Source organism: Ornithodoros turicata, chromosome 3, assembly GCF_037126465.1.
Source record: "Ornithodoros turicata isolate Travis chromosome 3, ASM3712646v1, whole genome shotgun sequence".
Lineage (NCBI taxonomy): Eukaryota > Metazoa > Arthropoda > Arachnida > Ixodida > Argasidae > Ornithodoros > Ornithodoros turicata.
This window is the reverse complement of record NC_088203.1, coordinates 70,744,117-70,763,645: the sequence shown is the minus strand read 5'-3', so window position 1 is coordinate 70,763,645 and position 19,529 is coordinate 70,744,117. Positions and strand designations below refer to the sequence as shown.

General features: G+C 48.3%; 1 long non-coding RNA gene across 4 annotated transcripts; it reads right to left on the bottom strand.

Moving 5' to 3' along the window:
- Positions 1-17,657: 17,657 nt before the first annotated feature.
- LOC135387280 (uncharacterized) lies at positions 17,658-19,121 on the bottom strand. 4 transcript variants are annotated; one of them, XR_010421011.1, is made up of 5 exons: positions 18,887-19,121; positions 18,719-18,754; positions 18,571-18,661; positions 18,130-18,510; positions 17,658-18,053 (listed from the first exon to the last, which is right to left on the bottom strand). It is a non-coding gene; the product is annotated as an uncharacterized LOC135387280 (long non-coding RNA). The 4 variants fall into 4 exon arrangements; XR_010421010.1 differs by having other exon boundaries at positions 18,130-18,198; positions 18,266-18,510; positions 18,719-19,118; XR_010421008.1 differs by having other exon boundaries at positions 18,719-19,118.
- Positions 19,122-19,529: the final 408 nt, after the last annotated feature.

The window sequence follows — 19,529 nt, the reverse complement described above, 5'->3', positions numbered from 1 at the left end:
GATGGCTTTGGCCTTCTCGTAACGGCCTTTCAGCCTGGTCTGTTCTTCCAGTACTTCAGAGCAGGAGACCCACAGTGGGAAAATGTTGCGAAGGTGCTCTTGAGCCCACAAAAATAGTTGCTCCCCAACAACACAGAAACGTCCTGCGACCGTCCCCAGGATGTCGACCCAGGACGACGATGACATCCTCAGGAAGTTATCAACTGGTCCTCGCAGTGTTACCTCCGTGTTAAAGTGGGACTCCCGGTCATATCACCTGCACATCCTCAGGGTGTCAACCTGGAACACACGCAGGACCTTGTGAGGACGACTTCATTTGCACCCACCTGTACCCCATTTTTCTCCGTATCATCGACACCAGACACAGTCGTGAAAACTTCTCTTTTTCCATACATCTTGATTAACTTCTGCAATACAATCTCGCTGTTTGTTTCTAGTACTATTCATAACGGACAACGAGCGCCGCGGTTTAAAGAGAAAGCAGAGAGAAATATAAAAGACGCAAAAAAAATCTTGTCATCCGCACGAAGTCCGAGAGACCCACTCCGAAAGGCGAAACAAAACAGACACTGTTTATTGCTTATAACGCGATCCTCCGTACATTCGAGAGTCCTGTTCGCCTGTGACACAAAACGGAGGGTGAGCTATCCACGTTTCTTTCGGTTACGCAAAGAAAGAATACTCAAAGTGAGAAATTGATTGAAGTATTAGGTCCACATCAATGCAAAGTCTATGTTTCTTACTCCTTTTCGTTTGAGACGTTCAGGTAGGAGCTTTGAAAGTCAAAAGCAGTGCGACAGAATCGCGCGTTTCTCTCCATTTCACGAATAATGCGCTCCATTTATCATAGATAGTCATCGTTTTTAGATGCAGAGAATTTTACCCTGGACCACCCTTTATTTCAGAAAAATGTCAATCAGGTCCAGGATTGGCCTAAAAAGAAAACAAATGTGTTTAGAAAGTCTGAACAGGTAAACTAAACAAAGTAGTATTTCTCGTCCCGCTAGCTACCCACAGGTACGGGCACAGGACGTACCTGAATGACTCTTCACGGACAGTCCGAAGTATTATCCTCAGGACGTCCTGAGGATAACATCGAAGGACGAGGACACGATGACACTGTGGAGACGTCCTGAGGACCGCGTGTGTTCTTTGGGCTGCGGGGTCAGAATTTGACTATCGAAGCACCTTTCGCAAGCACCTTTCCCATGCGATGTTCCGAAAAAGTTCCACGTCCTATGAAGTCCGAAGTCTTCGTGATGAAAGCAGAGGTTGATAAAGTTTATATATATATATATATATATATATATATATCGTGAGGTAGCTCCGTCCGAAAAGTAGTGCAACTTTTAATATGCGGCTGAGCATCAAGGAAGTACTGCAGGAAAACTTTCTGATATAGGTGGAGAGATGCGCTGTCATGAGTGAGAGAGCCGGAGATGACGACATAGGATGAATGTTGCAATTGGTCACCTGCTACATCTTTGAAGTATACTACAATGGGGTGTAATGTTGCCTGCGACGTATTCCAGTAAAATGGCTGCGGGGAATTTTGCGCTATATATGTGTAGTTTTCAGCCCAGTAAACCAAAAATATCACAGGGGCGTCCCAGAAAAGTCGCACACGTCACCTATGTCCAGGAGGTCCACCAGACGTTATTTGGACGTCCACAATGTGACGTTGAAAATCGTCGGACATTGTATCTCCTAGGGACATCTGCAGGATGTAAAAGTAATTGCCCCAGCGCGTGGCATTTTGCGCACATATCTGGGACACGTACGTGATGCTTACAGGAGTGACGTAAGCAAAGCGTGAAACATTCTGGTTTTAGACCTTTCTTTGCCGAGTAATCACATCATGGAAGATAGTTTGAATTAAAAACACAATATTTGTGAGAAAGGGACGCCAAAAGTATCAACGGCTATGCTTCGGTGTTGTTGGCACACGAATTAATTCCCAAGACGTCTTCATCGTAACAAGCGTAGTTCACCCCGCTGTACACTTACTGAACGTACTCCTACAACTCTCATTTCAGTATATGCTCCATCTAGTACGCCAAAAGGGGCCACCATAGGCCTCCGTGGGTAGTGCTCTTACTCGATATCACAGATGTGTGTATGTGTGAGCGCAAGCGGTCTCCCATACCCACTATAGGATACGCAGGTCACGTGGCGTTGCCGATAAGTGTTGCATACCATTCTCAAATAAAAGATGCCTGTTATTTATTCAAAACTATTTCTAAAAGGTGGACAGATAACAAAAACTGAAAAGTAATGCATAGTGGTCAGCATACACGCTAATCTGATATGAAACGGTAAACGCCCCATTCACATTTAGATGTCTAACGGAGACGTTCATAGGACGTCCCCCGGAATGCAAAATGAAGAAGTCTGTTCCCAGGGACGTCGCACGGACGTAAACGGGACGTTCACGAACATCCTTGGGATATTCAAATGTCAAATTCAGTTCTTCCCCAAGATATCCTTGGGACATAGTTTGTTCTCACTTCAGGTGTTGCAACTCAACTTCAACTATTCAGGTCTCGCAACCAAGGTTTCCGTTCATGATCTGGTCGCAGAACTCAGACATTCGGAGTACATGTTCTTCAATCGTGTCATGAAGCGCTCCAGGCCCAGGGCAGTCACGGCAGTCGCCCAGCATGCATGTTTCTTCACGGATACTACATACCATCAACTTCAGAATATCTTTGTAGGATTCTTGTATCCCTGCTGCGTTGAGCATCAGTTTCACGTTCTGATGATAACTGCAAACGCACACAGAATGCGGTCCGGGGCTCCCAGGAAGCACACAACTGGAAGGTCTCAAAGAAGCGAACTTTGAAAATCAAATTTTCTGTGTAAGATTGCTGGCCTTCCACAGGTCGAAACCTTTGTAGAGGACGATGGTCTTCCTCTACATGAGTCCCGACCGGCGATGATGGAATGTCCCAGCGGGCAGATGGACGCGGCCTCACGCTAGGACGGTGCCGGTAGAACTGCCGTGCCAGCGCCGTAGCGCGTGGCAGCAGAGGCGCGTCGTCGTCGTCTTCCACGGGCCGCCACATCACTCCCCCCCTCAGACGCGGAGCGATGCGTGCGGTTGAGGTCCGCGTCGATGCCAGGAAGAGGAGAATGAGGACGACTCGTGGACAGTGGACGATTGGAGATACGGCTTGCGATTGTGGCTGTTGATGCGGCAGCGGGATGGCGGGAACAAGGGCGCTGGATCCGGGCGGGTTCCAGAGATGAGTTGTGAGTGCTCAGTGGTTGGGCGCTTGAGTGCGTTGTGTGGCGTTGAGTTGCTGCGTTGCTTGTTGCTGAGGGAGTGCGTTGAGTGATCGTTGTTGAGAGCTGTTTGTTGCTGATTGTGTTGAGTTGCTGAGTGGGCGACAGTACCGCGACCGGTACGACAGCGTGAATGCCGGTTGCCGCCAGAGAAGTGCCGGGGAGGAGCATCATGAAGCAGGTGGAGGCCGGAAAGACAGCTTACTGTGGTCTCCCTGCGGGTCCCCGGTGGAACAGTGGTCCCGGTGCGCCTTGCCTGCTAGAGGGTTCTTCGCTGCTGGTTTGCCGACGAAAAATTTAGGATGTTGAGTGGCCGAATTGCGCCGAACATGGTGTTCGTTATTCGGGTCACCAAATGTAGAGGACGATGGTCTTCCTCTACATGAGTCCCGACCGGCGATGATGGAATGTCCCAGCGGGCAGATGGACGTGGCCTCACGCTAGGACGGTGCCGGTAGAACTGCCGTGCCAGCGCCGTAGCGCGTGGCAGCAGAGGCGCGTCGTCGTCGTCTTCCACGGGCCGCCACATCTTCCTTTAATCCAGTCAGCATCAAGCGCTTCTGCTGTCCCCTCAAGACATACTTCTTTCCTGGCAAGCAGTATGTTATGAAATCGCGTCGTGGTCCAGACAGCAAACCATGGATTACTTCGGAGCGTCTGACCGTTTGGTGCGTAAAGCCAGGGACATTAAGAAAAAGACTGGCGTCCTCAGTGAACCAATATCCGCAAGAGGAAAACAACCACTGGATAATGTAACCAAACAACCAGTGAGCGCAACGACGACTATATTTTTGTGCCCACCACCAAACGCGTCTTTCAACAAGAACAACCTGAGGCCGGGATGCTCCTAATGTGAGACAAGCATCTGAACCAAAAATTTCGGCGACATACGGAGCAGTAATGTCCGAAAGTGAACCTGGTGCGCTAACAGGTAGGCTTGTCCCACAAGCTCACTTCAAAAAATGGTCACTAAAAGACAACATATATAAGCCTTTTAGTTTTTTCCAGGCTGGATGTAGATAGATAGCACTTCGTTTTGCCGTTAACGAAACGTCCGAATCACGATGCACACGTCACGTTTTTTCCGGTCCAATATTGCGAAGTTTGGTAAAATTGCCATATTTGGCTAAATATTTCACAGCCTTTCCTTGCACTTAGCAAAATGAATTTTTTTTTCACGTGTTTGTCATTCCCCGAACTACAAGCTCACCGAGTTTCACCTTCCTACCTCGACCTAGTGAGCAGAAAAAAAAATGTTGAAGTTCTCGTAAAAATGTATACTTTTAGGCCCCCAGCTCGATACGAAACACGCGTACGTCTTGGATGTTTTTCATCAAAAGTGAAAGAAACATGCTTCTTGTACTCGCTGACGGTGACCGGACCCTAATATCTTCAGCCGTTTTTCCTGGAGACGTACTCTTATGCACTCCACCTTTAGGGCAGGAGTTGACTTTCAGCGCAGCTTTGCGCTTCAACCATACCGAATCCGGCAAAAATATTCTTTGAGTATCTCTATCTTCATGATACCAATCTGAGAAAAAAATAGCGTCAAAATTCGTGATGGTCGAGCCACGCGATTGGATCGCTTCTTGTGTAATGACCCTAGTACCTTTCGGAGTGGGTTTCGGAGTGGGCATGCAAAGCTTGTCCCACCCTACAGTTGGCAATTCGAGGATTTGTCAGAGTTAGTGTCCTTGACAAGATTTTGTTTCTCATTGAAACAATAAAAATGATGCCATAACTTTGGTGTCATTGCAATTTGATGTAACTTCTGTTAGCACTTGGCGGATGTGCGTGCCAGAAATAGCAAACTAAAACAAATCAAAGCAGGGAATTGAGGGAAAGCATTGTCCTCCATGTGTACTTAAACTGTCCTAAATTGGTCCCTGAGGATGGCCGTGGGACAGCCTCGGTGACGTCATCTCATATGCCAAAGTGGCAGTATTATGACATTCCGAGGATCAGATTTTGACATCCTAGGGATGCCATACCTGTCCCCATCAGACAACCTTAGGATAGCCCTGGGATGACAGTGTGTTCTTGGGGTGCTTGCTTGGGGAGCAAAAAAAAACTGCCATGCCGAACTTCTTTCACGACGTCGGCGAGAGCTGCCGAGAACGACAGCTGGCGACCAATTAGGTGACACAGAAAGGCCACGCCTCCTGCTTGTTCGGCTGCTTTGGACGACGGAATGCCACTGTGGTGGGAACACGAAAATCGTGCGCGCTGATGGGGCGGCGGAAATGCGCCTCAACTTCCGCAGCCATCTCACGACGCCGCGCCGGGCGTCGCCAAGTGAGAACTGACCCTTATTCGCTCGGAGCAAAGCCCGAGCTGAGCGGATGTGCGTCACCGAACCGGAAATCGATCGGTCGGGTGTAAGGGCCAGTTCTCACTTGGCGACGTCCGACGCGGCGTCGTGAGCGGGTGGCGGAAGTAAGAGCGCATTTCCGCCGCCCCGTCAGCCCGCACGATTTACATGTTCCCACCACAGTGGCATTCCGCAGTCTAAAGCAGACGAAAAATCAGGAGGCGTGGCCTTTCTGTGTCACCTAATTGGTCGCCAGCTGTCGTTCTCGGCCACTCTCGCCGACGTCGTTAAAGAAGGTCGGCATGGCAGTTTTTTTTTGGCTCGACGTCTCTCCTCTCCTCCGGAAATGCGCGTGTATTTCCGCCGCCCGCTCACGACGCCGCGTCGGGCCTCGCCAAGTGAGAACTGACCCTAAAGCGAGGAGAAAATTAAATTCCATACGCGACCGAGCGACAACGGCTTTGCGCTTGCGCAGTATCTATGGCTGTGTCGTCTGCTTCCGTTGGTGTTCGTCGTACGGCACCGTTTATGCGTTAGTGGCTTGAAGGTTTCGCTTCTGTCAGTTTTTCTGATTTTGTGTTCCTTCTTTTTTCGGTTTGTACATCATTTCACGTTTCATTCCATGTTGCACGTAGTGTGTGGAAAACGACGACGACCGATTTGCTTGCCGTTCACGCGGGACCACTCGCGCGTTCGTCCATCACGACGCTGGCTGCAAACTCTGCATCAAAGCCTGTGTTACATAAGTTTCTCGACATCTGTCAGAGAGTTTTGCATTTTCAAGCACTAATTCCATAACTGGTTCGTGTGGTACGGCGGTCTAGATTGTCTGGGTGAAACCCAAAATTTCAAAATAGCCGTCATCTTCTAGCTCAGGAATTGTGGGAAGGATCTGCGAGCCCGCCCTCCAAGCTCGCTCTGAGCGAATGTCCAAACACAAATTACCAGTTCTGACGAATGGTACTTACCTGAAGTTAGAGCAGGAATTATACGATGTATAGGGGGACACTTACTATCAGGGTTTACCACTGCTTTTTACCATTTTCCGTGCGTCGGAGCTCAAGTTCAAAGCCAAAAGATTGAAATCTGGGATCCCAGATGGCGCTGCAACTCCCATCATACATAGTGTCACTTCCCTAATCCCTACCCGTATTTCCTTTTGCCGACTGAGGAGGGGATGGAGGTACATACGAGAGACAGTACGAGGGTGTGCACAACTACATTTATTGGCCATAGGAACTAGGTTGATTTAGACTGATGGCCTAAGGTCATACTCTGCCTGGACCTGTCAGGAGGGAAGAATATACAAATGTATGACTAAACAGGGTGTGTAAGGGTGGGACACGTAACCACGGGAGGGCACACCTCCTGATAGTAAGTATCTCCCTATACATCGTATAATTCCTGCTCTAACTTCAGGTAAGTACCATTCGTCAGAACCGCATAATTATACTTCTGTATATGTCGCCACTTACTATCAGGGTTTACAACTGCTGGTTCAAAGCTGTGTGCACACCTGAGATAGCACCTGGACCCCGAAGCTAGTCCTTGAGCGAGCCTCACGCCTGTAGAAACGATTGAATGTGGTGTCAGAAGACAAGTCAGCAACTTTGAGTATCTCAGAGACAGGAACCCCCTTATCCAGTGCTTTGGATGTTGCTGCACCCCTAGCAGAGTGTGCTTGGAAGATGCGGGTGTCAATACCCGCAAGATTCAGGACCCGTTTTAGACAATTTGCAATAGTATCGCGTGAGGCAGGCTTATACGGCTTCTGGGTTGTCAGAAGGAGCTGAGGACAGCTGTTCCGATGGTATAGGGTGCGTGCTATATAAGATTGCAGGAAGAGCACAGGACAAAAAAGAAGTTCCTGTGGCAAGGCAGGAATAATAAGGGAAGGTGCAGTCCCCGAGGGCCTGGATGTTTTCCGTAACCCATTGAGAGCTATATCCCAGCCCAAAACTTGTCGTCTTATACCCTCTGTAGACAACAAACGTAGGTCTGACGAGCGGCCAGTCGTAGCAAGGGCTAGGAGCATGGTCAATTTGTAAGTTAAAAGGCGTAAGGGGAGGGAGCTGTTTGAGCCGAGGGAAGAGATGTAAGAGGTGACCACTTCCACAGGCCAAGTAGTGGTATATTTTGGGAGAGGGGGATTAAGATTAAAGTCTCCCCTAAGCAGACGAGACACAGAAGGGTGCTCGCCTAAAGGATACCCTTCGCAGCTACCGATAATATGGGACAGGGCAGACCGATCGTTCTATAAGCTAGACGTTCGTTGAAGTGGAGATGGGCCAAAAAATTCAGGACTGCTGTTATAGGGGGAGAAATGGAATCTATCGACCTTGTACTGCATCAGCTGTCCCACTTTCGCCAGCAAGCGCTGTGAACAAGCTTTGTGCCCCTACGCCATGATGCTGAGATAAGCTCGGCAGCTTCTCCCGAAAGGCCTGGGTCTGTGAATGGTCGCTGGCCACTTTCCATACCGCCAGGCGAAGGCCCTGTCCCAACAGTGAATGAGCTACACCCTGGGTGTTCTGTAGAAGGTCTGGAAGTGGAGGAATTAGACGAGGCTCCTGGCATGAAAGACGCAGGAGGGACGGATACCATGGCTGAGAGGGCCAGATCGGGGTTACTAGGACGAGAGTGGATTGTGACTCGCACATTTTCTGAAGGCAACGGCTTATTACGCTGAAGGGGGGAAAGCATAGAGACCTGGTCCCGACCAGGGCTGGCTGAAGGCGTCCACACCTGCTGACCCTGGATTCGGTTTCCAACTGAAGTAGTGTGGCACCTGGAAGTTCGATAGGTCTGCAAACAGGTCTACCAGAATTGGTCACCACAGCTTCACGACTTTGCGGAATATTAAGGGATGCAGTCTCCAGCTGCTGCTGCCGAACCTGAAACGTGAGGCTCGGTCCGCCACCACATTCAGACTCCCTGGGATGTATTGCGCCTGCACTGTCAGGCCACGATGTCTGGCCACACTGGCCACACTGTCAGGCCACACCAAGACCATAGCTCGAGTGCTACCTGATTGAGACGTGAGGAACGGGTGCTCCCCATCCGATTGATGGCTGCCACTGCTGCCCTGTTGTCTAGCTGGAGAAGGATCCGCCCTTGAGGTGGCGCTTTCACTAGAGCTTTGAGCCCCAAGAGGGCAGCTACCAGTTCCAACTCGTTTATGTGGAGGCAAGCCTGGTCGCTGGTCCATTGTTGGCCCACTACAGAACCCTCGGAGCTCGCCCCTCAACCCCTCAGGGAGCTGTCTGACTGAATAATCCGTACTACAGATTTCTCGCGCAATGGTCGAGTGGGGCATGACAAGAGTTTCTTGCTCCACCACTGCAGGTCCTTGGTGGCGTCCACGGTGAGCGTAATTGTGCTCTCGTACGAACCCCGCTTCAAGGTCTGATGAAGCAGAGATTGGAGCGACCGGAGATGGAGAGGAGCTTCCAAGATTGCTAGGGATGTTGCACTCAATAGGCCAACGACTTTTGCTAAGTGTCTCGCCCGCCTTGGGCCCTGAAGAAGGGCTTCGAGCTCCTGGATGATGGTCTGACCCTTGCCCAGGGGTAGGCCAAGTGTGGGTTCTGGGGAGGTTGAAACTTCGAACCCCAGAAAGAGTAGTTTCCGAGTTGGTACGAGGTGGGATTTGGATTGGTTCACGATGAAACCCAGGGCATGCAAGAAATCTACTACAAAGCTCGTGGTGGCAAGTAGATGACAAGGAGACTGATCCATGATCAAAATGTCGTCCAGGTAAATCACTAGCCGAACTTCGCGCGATCTCAGGTAAGCCACGACTGGTTTCATCAATTTGGTGAACACCCGTGGTGCAGACGTTAACCGAAAGGGAGCACATTCCATTGGTAGCAGGTCCCGTGATAGAGGAAACAAAGCCATGAACGATCGGAACTGCTGATTGGAATGGACAGGTAAGCGTCCTTGAGGTCTATTCGAACAAGAAAATCTCCCTGGAGGAGCAGTCCCCTCACAGTGTCCCAGCCCTCCATTTTGAAATGTTCGTGAGCAATGAAACGGTTTAGCTCTTTCAGGTTCAAGATGGGTCTCAACTGCAAATCTTTCTTGGGGACCAGAAAGAATGGGGACAGAAAACGTGCATCCTTCAAGGGGATGGCAGATATTGCTCCTTTCTACTGTAGTTCCTGGATCACTCCCCCGGTGGCAACCGAAGGACACGGAACCTGAGTGTTGCTGTGGAGGGACTGATACGGCGGCCTCTGTGAGAACTCCAGATGGTACCCCCTTATTGTCTTGAGGACCCACGCGTCGCGAGATAGCTGAGCCCAAGCCTGAACACAATGACTGGTCCTGCCTGCCGTCAAGGGTGACTGAATTACAGGACTTACCTCTTGGGCCTGGTGGTGCCCTTCCCTGGAAGCCCCCGGGAAGGGCCTCCCTGGAAAGGGTATGGGCTGGCGCCGAAAGGTACTGGGGCCGCCGCCTGCTGTTCTGGGACGTTTGGCTGCCGGTTCCTGCATCGGCTGGCGTGTGGGTTCCTGGCGGGCCTCTTTCAACACCCGGAACGTTTCATTCCGGGTGCGAAGTTGATCTAGGAAGCGCTGCCCAAACAGCTGCGACGTCCCCTCGTCCTCGGGTTGGGGGTCCTTAGACCCGAGGGAACGCAGGTCCGGAGCAATGCGCCCCAGGATGTTGTCCCGCCGTTCATTGCCTAGGCAGGTGAAGAGGCGGCCGAGGTGGGAGATGGTCGCCGCCAGGTGGTCAGCAATGACCCGTCTCTCCACTTGGCCGCTGGGGATATCATCCTGTGCCGTGGGTTCCCGGTCAGCACAACGCTCGAGGAGGGCCACAAGCGGACTGATTGATGAGACCACCGAGGCCTGTGCGTCTCGGAGGGCCTGGTCCCTCTGAGTGGCGCTGCTGTGGTCGGTGTCACCGTCCGGTGACAGGGGGGCCTTCCTGTCCCTTGGTGCCCCCCGCACCAGAGACTTCATTTCAGCATTTAATTCTGGTACCACCAGAAAAGGAAGTCTGGCGTGGGAAGTCTGAGAGGGCCTTCCGGCACCTCTCCTGTCGCCCCTCAGAGCCCCAATGGGCCCTGATAAATTGTGCGATAGAAGGGGGCACCTCCCGAGGACCCACACCGGCTAGGCCCGTCAACCAGTCCTCCTGGTTCGCCGTCTCTGAGGGGTCATGTTCTCCAGCCCTAGCGAGAATAGGACTGCTGGGGGGGGGGGGGGTCGTCATCACCAGAACCATCCTGGATATCGACCTCCTTCATTGCGAGGGGAGGGAGCCGGTCCGCCAGCGTGGCCACAGTGGCTGCCAGCGATTCCACCATGGCCCGCAACTGTGACACCTCCTTGTTTGGGGTAGCCATGATCTGTGAGAAGAGGGTATTAAATAAGATTTATTGAGCCCACTATGAAGCCCTCCTGCTTAGGTAGATGACTGCGGACTTGCATGGTTGACCAGCCTATGTGGTGTGCTAACGAGCAGAATGCTTAACTAACTCGAGCAGGCAATCATAAAAAGTCGTAAGCAGTGCTATTGTAGCCGATTGCATTCTTAAAGGTCAGCTACGCCGATTTCCCGATGTGTTGAAAGGGTTGTGATATTCAGAACGAGCACATCCTACTGCCCCCGAAACGCACCTTCGTTTCTCAATTTTGTCTTCCTATTACGAAAATTAATTCATCAAAGAAACCAAAACAAGCCATGGGCGCAGCCATTTTTGTGACGTAGATGGGATAAACCTGCTCCATCTACGTAGATAGAGAATCGTGCGTCTGATTGGATGAAAGCTGAGGCTCTCTCTGACTTCCCTGGCGTCTTCTCCCGTTTGCGAGGAAATCCAGTTATGGCCGCCGGCTACGATGAGCGTTTCGTCCGAGGTAATCCCGAGAACTATTGAACGATGGAAACAACAACCGGGAATTCACCTCAACATCATTTTCGGCGTGAAATTGTGATTATGTGCTCGAGAACTTCGCAGTTCAACCGTTCACCTGCCATTCACGTCAACCCGTTTGCTGGTTTTACTACAAGTGCAGGAATGGGAGCGATTGAACAACAACGTGAGACTTGGTGATTGTTTGAGCATATACCTGCAGAGGACTGGTCTTCAAAGAAAGAAGGCGGTATTTCTGCCCGTGCACATCGTGCGATTGCCAGGCTTGTTGCACGAGATCCATATATTGTGCAGCATCATAGCGCGACTCCAATGAACGACGTAGGAATGTATCGTGACCACTCGAACTGCATTCGTTGAACCATTCGTCGGTTATATGAAAGTGCTCATTAGAGTTGCCCCGCACAAAAAGTGTTGGATGTAGTTTTGTAGTGTGTTGTTTATCTCGTAGAGCGCATCGCGGCATGTAGGTCGAGAGACCTTATACGTATTTTTTGCATGTTTACACACATGTTTGCATGCGCACACTTGAGTGTGCGCATTGTTCTATACCACACAGGCCATATTTCATTCATAATAGTTTCGCAAATAAAGACGTACGGGTCGATCTCGTATTGCTTTTGAATTAGGCATAGTGTCTTCAGATCAGGGTATGTGTATCCTGTTTGCTGGGCCCAACAGATGTTATTAAGGGTAGTGCAACATGTCCCACCTCTTGAACCATGCTAACATTGCCAGAATAAGGAACATTACACTGTGCTGTGTATTCCACACTCACTTGTCTCGCGACGTAAACCCCCAATTATTATATTGGGTACTCCACATGTTCAACCAGTCAGCACTTCCCATATCCTATTTTTTTAAAACATGTGCTTAAAATTGCACAACTGCCACTCAAGTAACTTTGCCACCAAATTAGTCAGTGACAAAAGGTATATGTACTTTATCACAAATTTGATAACCTTGGTGGAAATGGTTGATGGTGTCCCCTGCCTTTGCACTTCATAGCAAAATACACAATAGTCAAAATGTTTTCCTTGTCCACAAATGCCCTGTCAAAGCTGAAAGACTCTGATCAAAATGGGGAAGCGGGCTTGCCTGTCCAGAGAAACAAATATGAAACTGCAGTGCTCAACGTAAATAACTGCATGCTCAGCAACTAAGGCTGGTGATGCCGAAGACCTAATATTTCTAGGTTAAAAGGAACAAAGGAGAAAAGACCACTGTGGCATATTAATGTTGCTTCAAAAGTATAACACCACAAAATTTGTGAGAGTCAGTTGGTGTATTTAGTTATGTTGGTCACCTCCTGCACAAATTTTTAATAAGATTTAAATGCGCTGCTACCAACCAGGACCTAAGCCTGATCTATGATCTAATAATAATAATAGTATCTATCTATGACCTATATGGACCTTCACCACTAGTTTGGTCTAGGTTTCACACGTGGCTTCTAGTGAAATTCGAAGCTGCTCTGTAGAGCTGACAGGAGACTTGCAGAGTAGAGTATTTTTATTTATATTTTCCAAAGAACATGTAAAAAACAATGTGCTGTACCAACTGTATTCAAAGAAATACAAATATACTTTGTTTTAGCTATGTGCATATTAGCAGATTACAGGTGACCGATGACACACAATGGGCGTCAAGGGTGGGAACACAAGAATACCACTGCAGGCACTGTCCTGAAATTCTAAGTCACCATTTGTCAGAAAGCAGTGACCACGCACAGCCTAAGGATCATATTGATCTCCTTCCATTATTCTTTTTATTGACAGCATGTTGGCTGCCACCCAGTCCATGGAAGTGACCCTTATCGTTAAAAGACCGGTTCAACAGCAAGCGAGCTGGTGATAGTGTCCATGATGGCGAGACCTGAAGAGGAGATACAAGAAGGGACATAAACACGCTATGTTGAGACATTGTGTATGTCCCTTCCTATCCCTCGTCTCAGGATTTTTCGCTATGGACCTTCATGATGTTTCCCTCGGCAAACTTTACATATTTTTATGCAGAATTGTGAAGGTACAGCCAGGCGCTGTTAGCAAATCACACAGTACTTTTCTTGAATCAAGAATCTATAGAAGGTACACAGTCTTCTTCAGCATTGCACACATCTATGGGACATGTTAATCACTTTGGAATGTCACAGACATGTCATGGAGGCCGGCACATGATTAGTGGTGCTGAACAGACAACTATTTGTCATAGTTTAGGCATAAAAAGCAGTTTTGTCACCTGCATGTTGAGACAGATGTATCTCTATATACTTTGCCATGACACAAATATATGGAGCAACAACTGTACCCCCTACTTTATTATGGTTATTAGTCAACACTGCCAAGAATGTGGGAACACAGTCTTGTACCACCTACACTCTTCAAAATGACCTTCACAGACAACACATTGTAGGTCAAGGAGACTCCAGAATGATGTCCTCTCCCTCCCCATTAGCTGAAAACATTTTTCTACAACCTTGCATAAGGGGAAGTTAGCACAAGAAACACACACACTCCTTTTTTGAGCAAATCAGTATTTAGAGCGTTACCATACTGTGGTAGGCCTGCAGTGCATTACGTGGTACAGCACACACTGTAAAAAATTTCACCGTTGAATATGTCCCCCATTCTAATGACAGTCTTCTCCAGTTTTTCAAACTGCCATTTCCCGTAGTGCTTTATGGTATGACACAGTATTTCTAAATCTTTACTGTAGTTTACTGGTTGTAGCAGAAAAAAGACACCACTGTTTCCGATCACAGGACGCAAGCCATAAGTGCTATACGGAAACAGTACATGCTGCTCTCTAGCAGTTGTTCGTGTTTGGACATGGTATGGTGCATGCAGGGTAAACTCCATAATTAAAATATCCAAACGTGAACAACTGTTAGATTACAACATGTAGAATGCTCTATAGTACAGTAAAACCTCCAAAGCCTCCCTACAGTAAAACCTCCCTACTTTGGACAACTCCCCATGATTTCATTGCACGGGCAGGCTCCCATTGAAACTACATGGGGACGAAACTCTCTATGTCGGACACCTCCCTATCTTGGAAGTAGGATAGGGTTTTCCCCGCAAAGTCGGACAAAACCCTGGCCAAATTACCTCAATATCGGCCCACCTTTGCACCAAAAATACCCAAAATGAGCCAGTGGCCTTGACTTTTGCCCCTTTTTTCCCCTATACTGGTCTCAGCATTTTGTTGCTTTAGTTTTTAGAGTCCAAAAACAAGTGCTGTCAGTCTACATTGTAATTCCTTATGTGAGCACTTGTCTTCAGTTTGTCTAGAGCCTTTGAACGAGCACTGCACCAAAGGTATGAGAAGTGGGCTGACGCTTCAGAGACAAGTCCTCGCTGCTCGAAAAGCTCCAGAGGTAATGCCATTGAGTAGAATCTGAACGGAATTGAATATACTAAAATCAGTAATAATTATCAGTGAAGAGTGGGTAGAGGTACCACTACCAGGCACCACCACCAGGTACCACTAAGGACCCTAAATTGAAGAAGGGGGACATTTCTCACAGCTGTGATCTCTTCCATTTTTTGTTGCCGTCATATTCTGTAACTCGGACACCTCTATAAGTAGGAGACGCTTCGGCTGCACCGTGGGTGTCCAACATAGGAAGGTTTCACTGTATTTATGTTCCGTGTCATGTGACCACAAACAAGATATGCTTTTGCTCATGCTGCACAGCACAGGCGAATTGAGCTGCATGCGAGGATAACAACATGAAACCCGAGGCGCGGAGGAAAAGGCATGACTTTACGGTCTCTGTGTCAGTTGTTTCATGTTGTAATTGCGTACCAGCTGGCCTGTACCTGAGAATAGGTTTGATGCATTGTACACGCACCATAGACATGCAGTATGTGGTGTGTTGTGATAGTAATGCCACTGCCAATTGAAGTATAATGCTCCAGGTGGATTGTTTCGGTACAATCTTGAACTATGCATACCAAGGGGTAGGGCATCTGCGTGACAGGTTTACCTGGAAGTAAGAATGTAAATGTTAGCTGAAGTCATAGAATAATTAACATTATCAATATACTGCTGCAGATGATACAAACAATAGCACACAAGATGCCCCGATATGTTCTGCAGGAATGTCTCTGCACTCACAATATTAGTACAGCAGCTACAGAAAGGCATAAAACAAGTTTTTGTATACATGATACCACTTGAATGCAACAAAAGCTTCTGCTGCACTGGCAGAACACCACGGCGGACAGATTTACCTTACTTCACCTGAGAAAAAGTATGTACTGTTGCACACATGATGCTGTTTGAATGTCTTGAAAAACATAATTTATGACCGAAAGACATCAACTGGAAGATTTCGATTTACCTTAGTCAAAACTGAGAAAAAGTATGTGCTGTTGTACACATGAAACTGCTTGAACTGCCCTTGAGCGCTTTGGAAGAACACCTTATTTGTGACCAAAATACAACAGCTGAGCCAACATTGAATTTATACCTTACTCAAAATACACAAGATGTGGTGCCGTGCATATGATACGATGATACTGCTTAAATGTACTCTGAAAGCGCTGACACCTCAGGCATGGTTGCTCTAAGCTAGCGAGCAATAGCAAGGGTATACGAACAGAAGAAGTCGAGCACAAGTGATGGAATGCAGTTGATTAATCAGAAAATGAAATGTCTCAGTACCAGGTGTTACTGTTCCGTCAACAAAAATAGATGAACTTTGAAGGGGCGACTGGTTGGCACTGGTGACAGCCTTCAGATTGAAACCCAGACGGTGATAGTTGAGACGTGGAGTGCAAGCTTTTCGGTGGTGCCAGAATGCCTGCGAAATCATTTAACAAATAAGGGAATTCCAAATCTGTACTGAGAATACATTCGCTGGGGCGTAATCTCTAAAGGATGAAGCAGTAACTGACAGATAGCGTATTTTTCTCTCCTACGTGATGCAATTTGCACCGCATGACTGACTTGTCTAACATTACGCGTCTTACCTTTATCTGCTGCCTAATCCTGCCCCTGCAATCTCCTGCTGCAGAAAAGGTTGGCACAGCATCGCGGACGAGACATCTTCGGCTTCTTGTGAAACAATTTGCGCATTGCTTCCGTAACATTCGTACGAGCCAGATGAACAGATCAAATCGCTGTTTCGAAGGTGGCACCCAGTCGGAGTTGTAACCGATTGTTGCAGTCAATAGATTTCTCTTTCGCCTTTCGGAGAATTGTGGTTTGAAACATTGGAACTGCATGCTGAAGTGTTCTTGCAGACGGGAGCAAAACGCTCACGCATTCTCGGCACGCAGCACAGAACACGAATCACACCAGGAAGACTGTACTGGCCTAGCAAATGCTTTGCAGTCGAAGGAAGCAAAACTCACGTTCCTCGCGGGTTTAGTGAAGTCCAGAAATATACTGGCGCTCTAATAGCGAACTGTTTATCACTTCCCCAATGTGAATCTGCGCAGCAGACGGCTCGGCAGAAGAAACTGGCCGGCTTGGCGGAAGAAACCAAGCCAAAAGTCATGCCAAGCCGGAGCGCGGGCAGACCACCAATGTGTCGTCGACACAGGGTTTGCGGGCCACAAGACAGAATGTCAGTGAAACTAAAAATTCACTTTTTCGGAAAACCGCGAGGAGTTTGGGATAACTATTTTGCATACATAATCAGTGTTCCCTTATGAACACATCGTGTGAGTACCATTCCATTCTGTAACACTCGAAAATCGGCGTAGCTGAGCTTTAAAGTAGCACAGAAGTCATTTTGAACACCCAGGTTTCTTCCTATAAAACTGTTAAGTAGGCCAGTAAGGTGCACCATGCGAAGTAATTTACACCACAGAGTCATAATTATCGCAGACATTGAATGTAAAATACGCCGCAAAAAGCGACCGTGCGCAACGGCCCAGTAAACCACCGATGTCCCAAGGACGTCTACATGATGTTACCCTCAGGACGATGAAGACATCCTGAGGACATCCTGAAACGTAATTTTGACATACTTGGGACGTACTCAGAACTGCCAAAATAACATCCGCGCACGTCCCAAGGAAGTCCATAGTACGTCAATGAGGACCTTTTACGGACCTCTAGTGGACCTTTTTCCCGTGCCTTAGCCAGGCTTGCTGGCGTTCTCTGAACATTACATCAACACCGCACAGCAGTGCGTATCAGTGGCACAAACAAGCAACATTAGATCAAACACTTTATTTCGTATGAAACTGAGCGTCATAGCATCGTATTACCTCACCAGGTATTATATCACAGAATAACATGACCAGCATTTTTTTCGAATTATTATTGAGAACTTACATGTCTTTGAAAACATGATGTCCATGAACACACACAGCATCGGTCCACAAGGGGAAAAACTTAAAGGTATACGCCCGCAATGTCCGAAGTGCGACGCTGAAACATATGTTGAAGCACTGGCATAACCGACGACCATGCTGCACTGTGTTTCGTACAACTGGAGATTTGCGATGTGTCCAGCTTGCCTTTCGTGCGCAAAAATTAACGCTATCCAACTTCGGTTATATTCACTTTTCGCCACGGACTCCCTTCCCTGCCGCGTCATGTGAGCTTAACCTGCAAGAAATGTAATTTCAAAAACACTGCTACAGCAAAATGTCACTGTGAAGTACGCATCGACGTATACGCATACCTTTAGACACAGCGCCTATGGTTGCAGTCTGCAGTAGCCTAGCATTCTCCCTATCAACAGCCCTATTGCCTGCGAAGACGGGAAACGCATGGATAACCACGTAGTAGGAACGTGAATGCCTCGCACATTCACGTACCTTCAAAACGGGTAAAATCTTGAAAATGACGCGGGCGACGCCACTTGGAGATCCATAATTCACATTCATCCGCTACGACGTTTCCACACATCTGTAAAAGAGTCAACAAGGTGCGACACATTGTACTTCCCTGCAAATTCTTTATTAAAATCACTCAGCATTTTTCACATAGAGTGGCACAGCCGTAAAGGCTTTTGCTGCCGTGGAGCACATGACGAAGTTGCACGGGTGAAGCTATGCCCAATCTGTTTCGCAGTAAACACAAGTCACTGAAGAGCTCTGAAACGCACTTTAGCGTAACTTACCTGATGTCTTTCAACATTTCTGTGACCTTCCCACGTCATGAATGTGCTGTCCCAACCGCGTTGTTCACCGCAATGAATACGTCGAAAGTATCTGAAATTCATAGATTAGACATTAGTAACAGGGCCACTGACGATGTTGCATCTTCACCTTGAAAAGTGCTGGTAGGGTCACGAGTACACTTAGCTGAAAGATAAAGCTTAGGGTAATAGGAATCAAAAGGGTAATAATCACACTGCTAGCATAAAGTAATAGAACCCACACGCTAGGAATGATACCAAACAAAAGCTGCACGAATCGTACAAGCATAGAACTAACCTTTAATCTAAGAAATCGCAATTGACCTATCTTCCAGGGTGCACACATAAAAGCACCCCCAGGCAACACTAGTAGGGCATAAAAACAGTCACAGCAGTCCAGGGCACCAGAGCAACGACGGAACGCGAGACAACGGGAGCCAGAAAAAGGCGTGCGAACGCAACGAAGCTTGCAAGCGAAATGGACGCCGCCCGCAGCGCAGAAACGGCAGGAAGGCCACCTGCCCGCCAGGCCATGCCCCAGCGCCCAGGCGCTCCTCCTCGGAATGTAGCAAGGGAACGGAAAGTCGCGCGAAGACGGGACCAACGCTATCGGAAAGAGGACGTTTTCCTCTTCAAAAACACATCTCAATCACCTTCCTACGCCAGCAAGAACCCGATATCGAAAAAAATGCCCCAGGCCCATGTATCAGAGAACCGCCGTTGCCACTGTGTTCTAACTCGAGAACCGAAAGGGATAGAAAGATGCGGCAAGTTTCTACGCGTTTCCCATGTCGAGTGCGTGTGCCCATTAAAAGGAAGTCGGATCCGCCGTGGGCTTCAAGCCTGAAGACAGGGACAAAAATCGGTGAACGGTGGTCGGTGTCAGGAATTTCGAGAATGACGTCTTAACCACTGGAAATCGACGGCTGGTCTCAATTGGA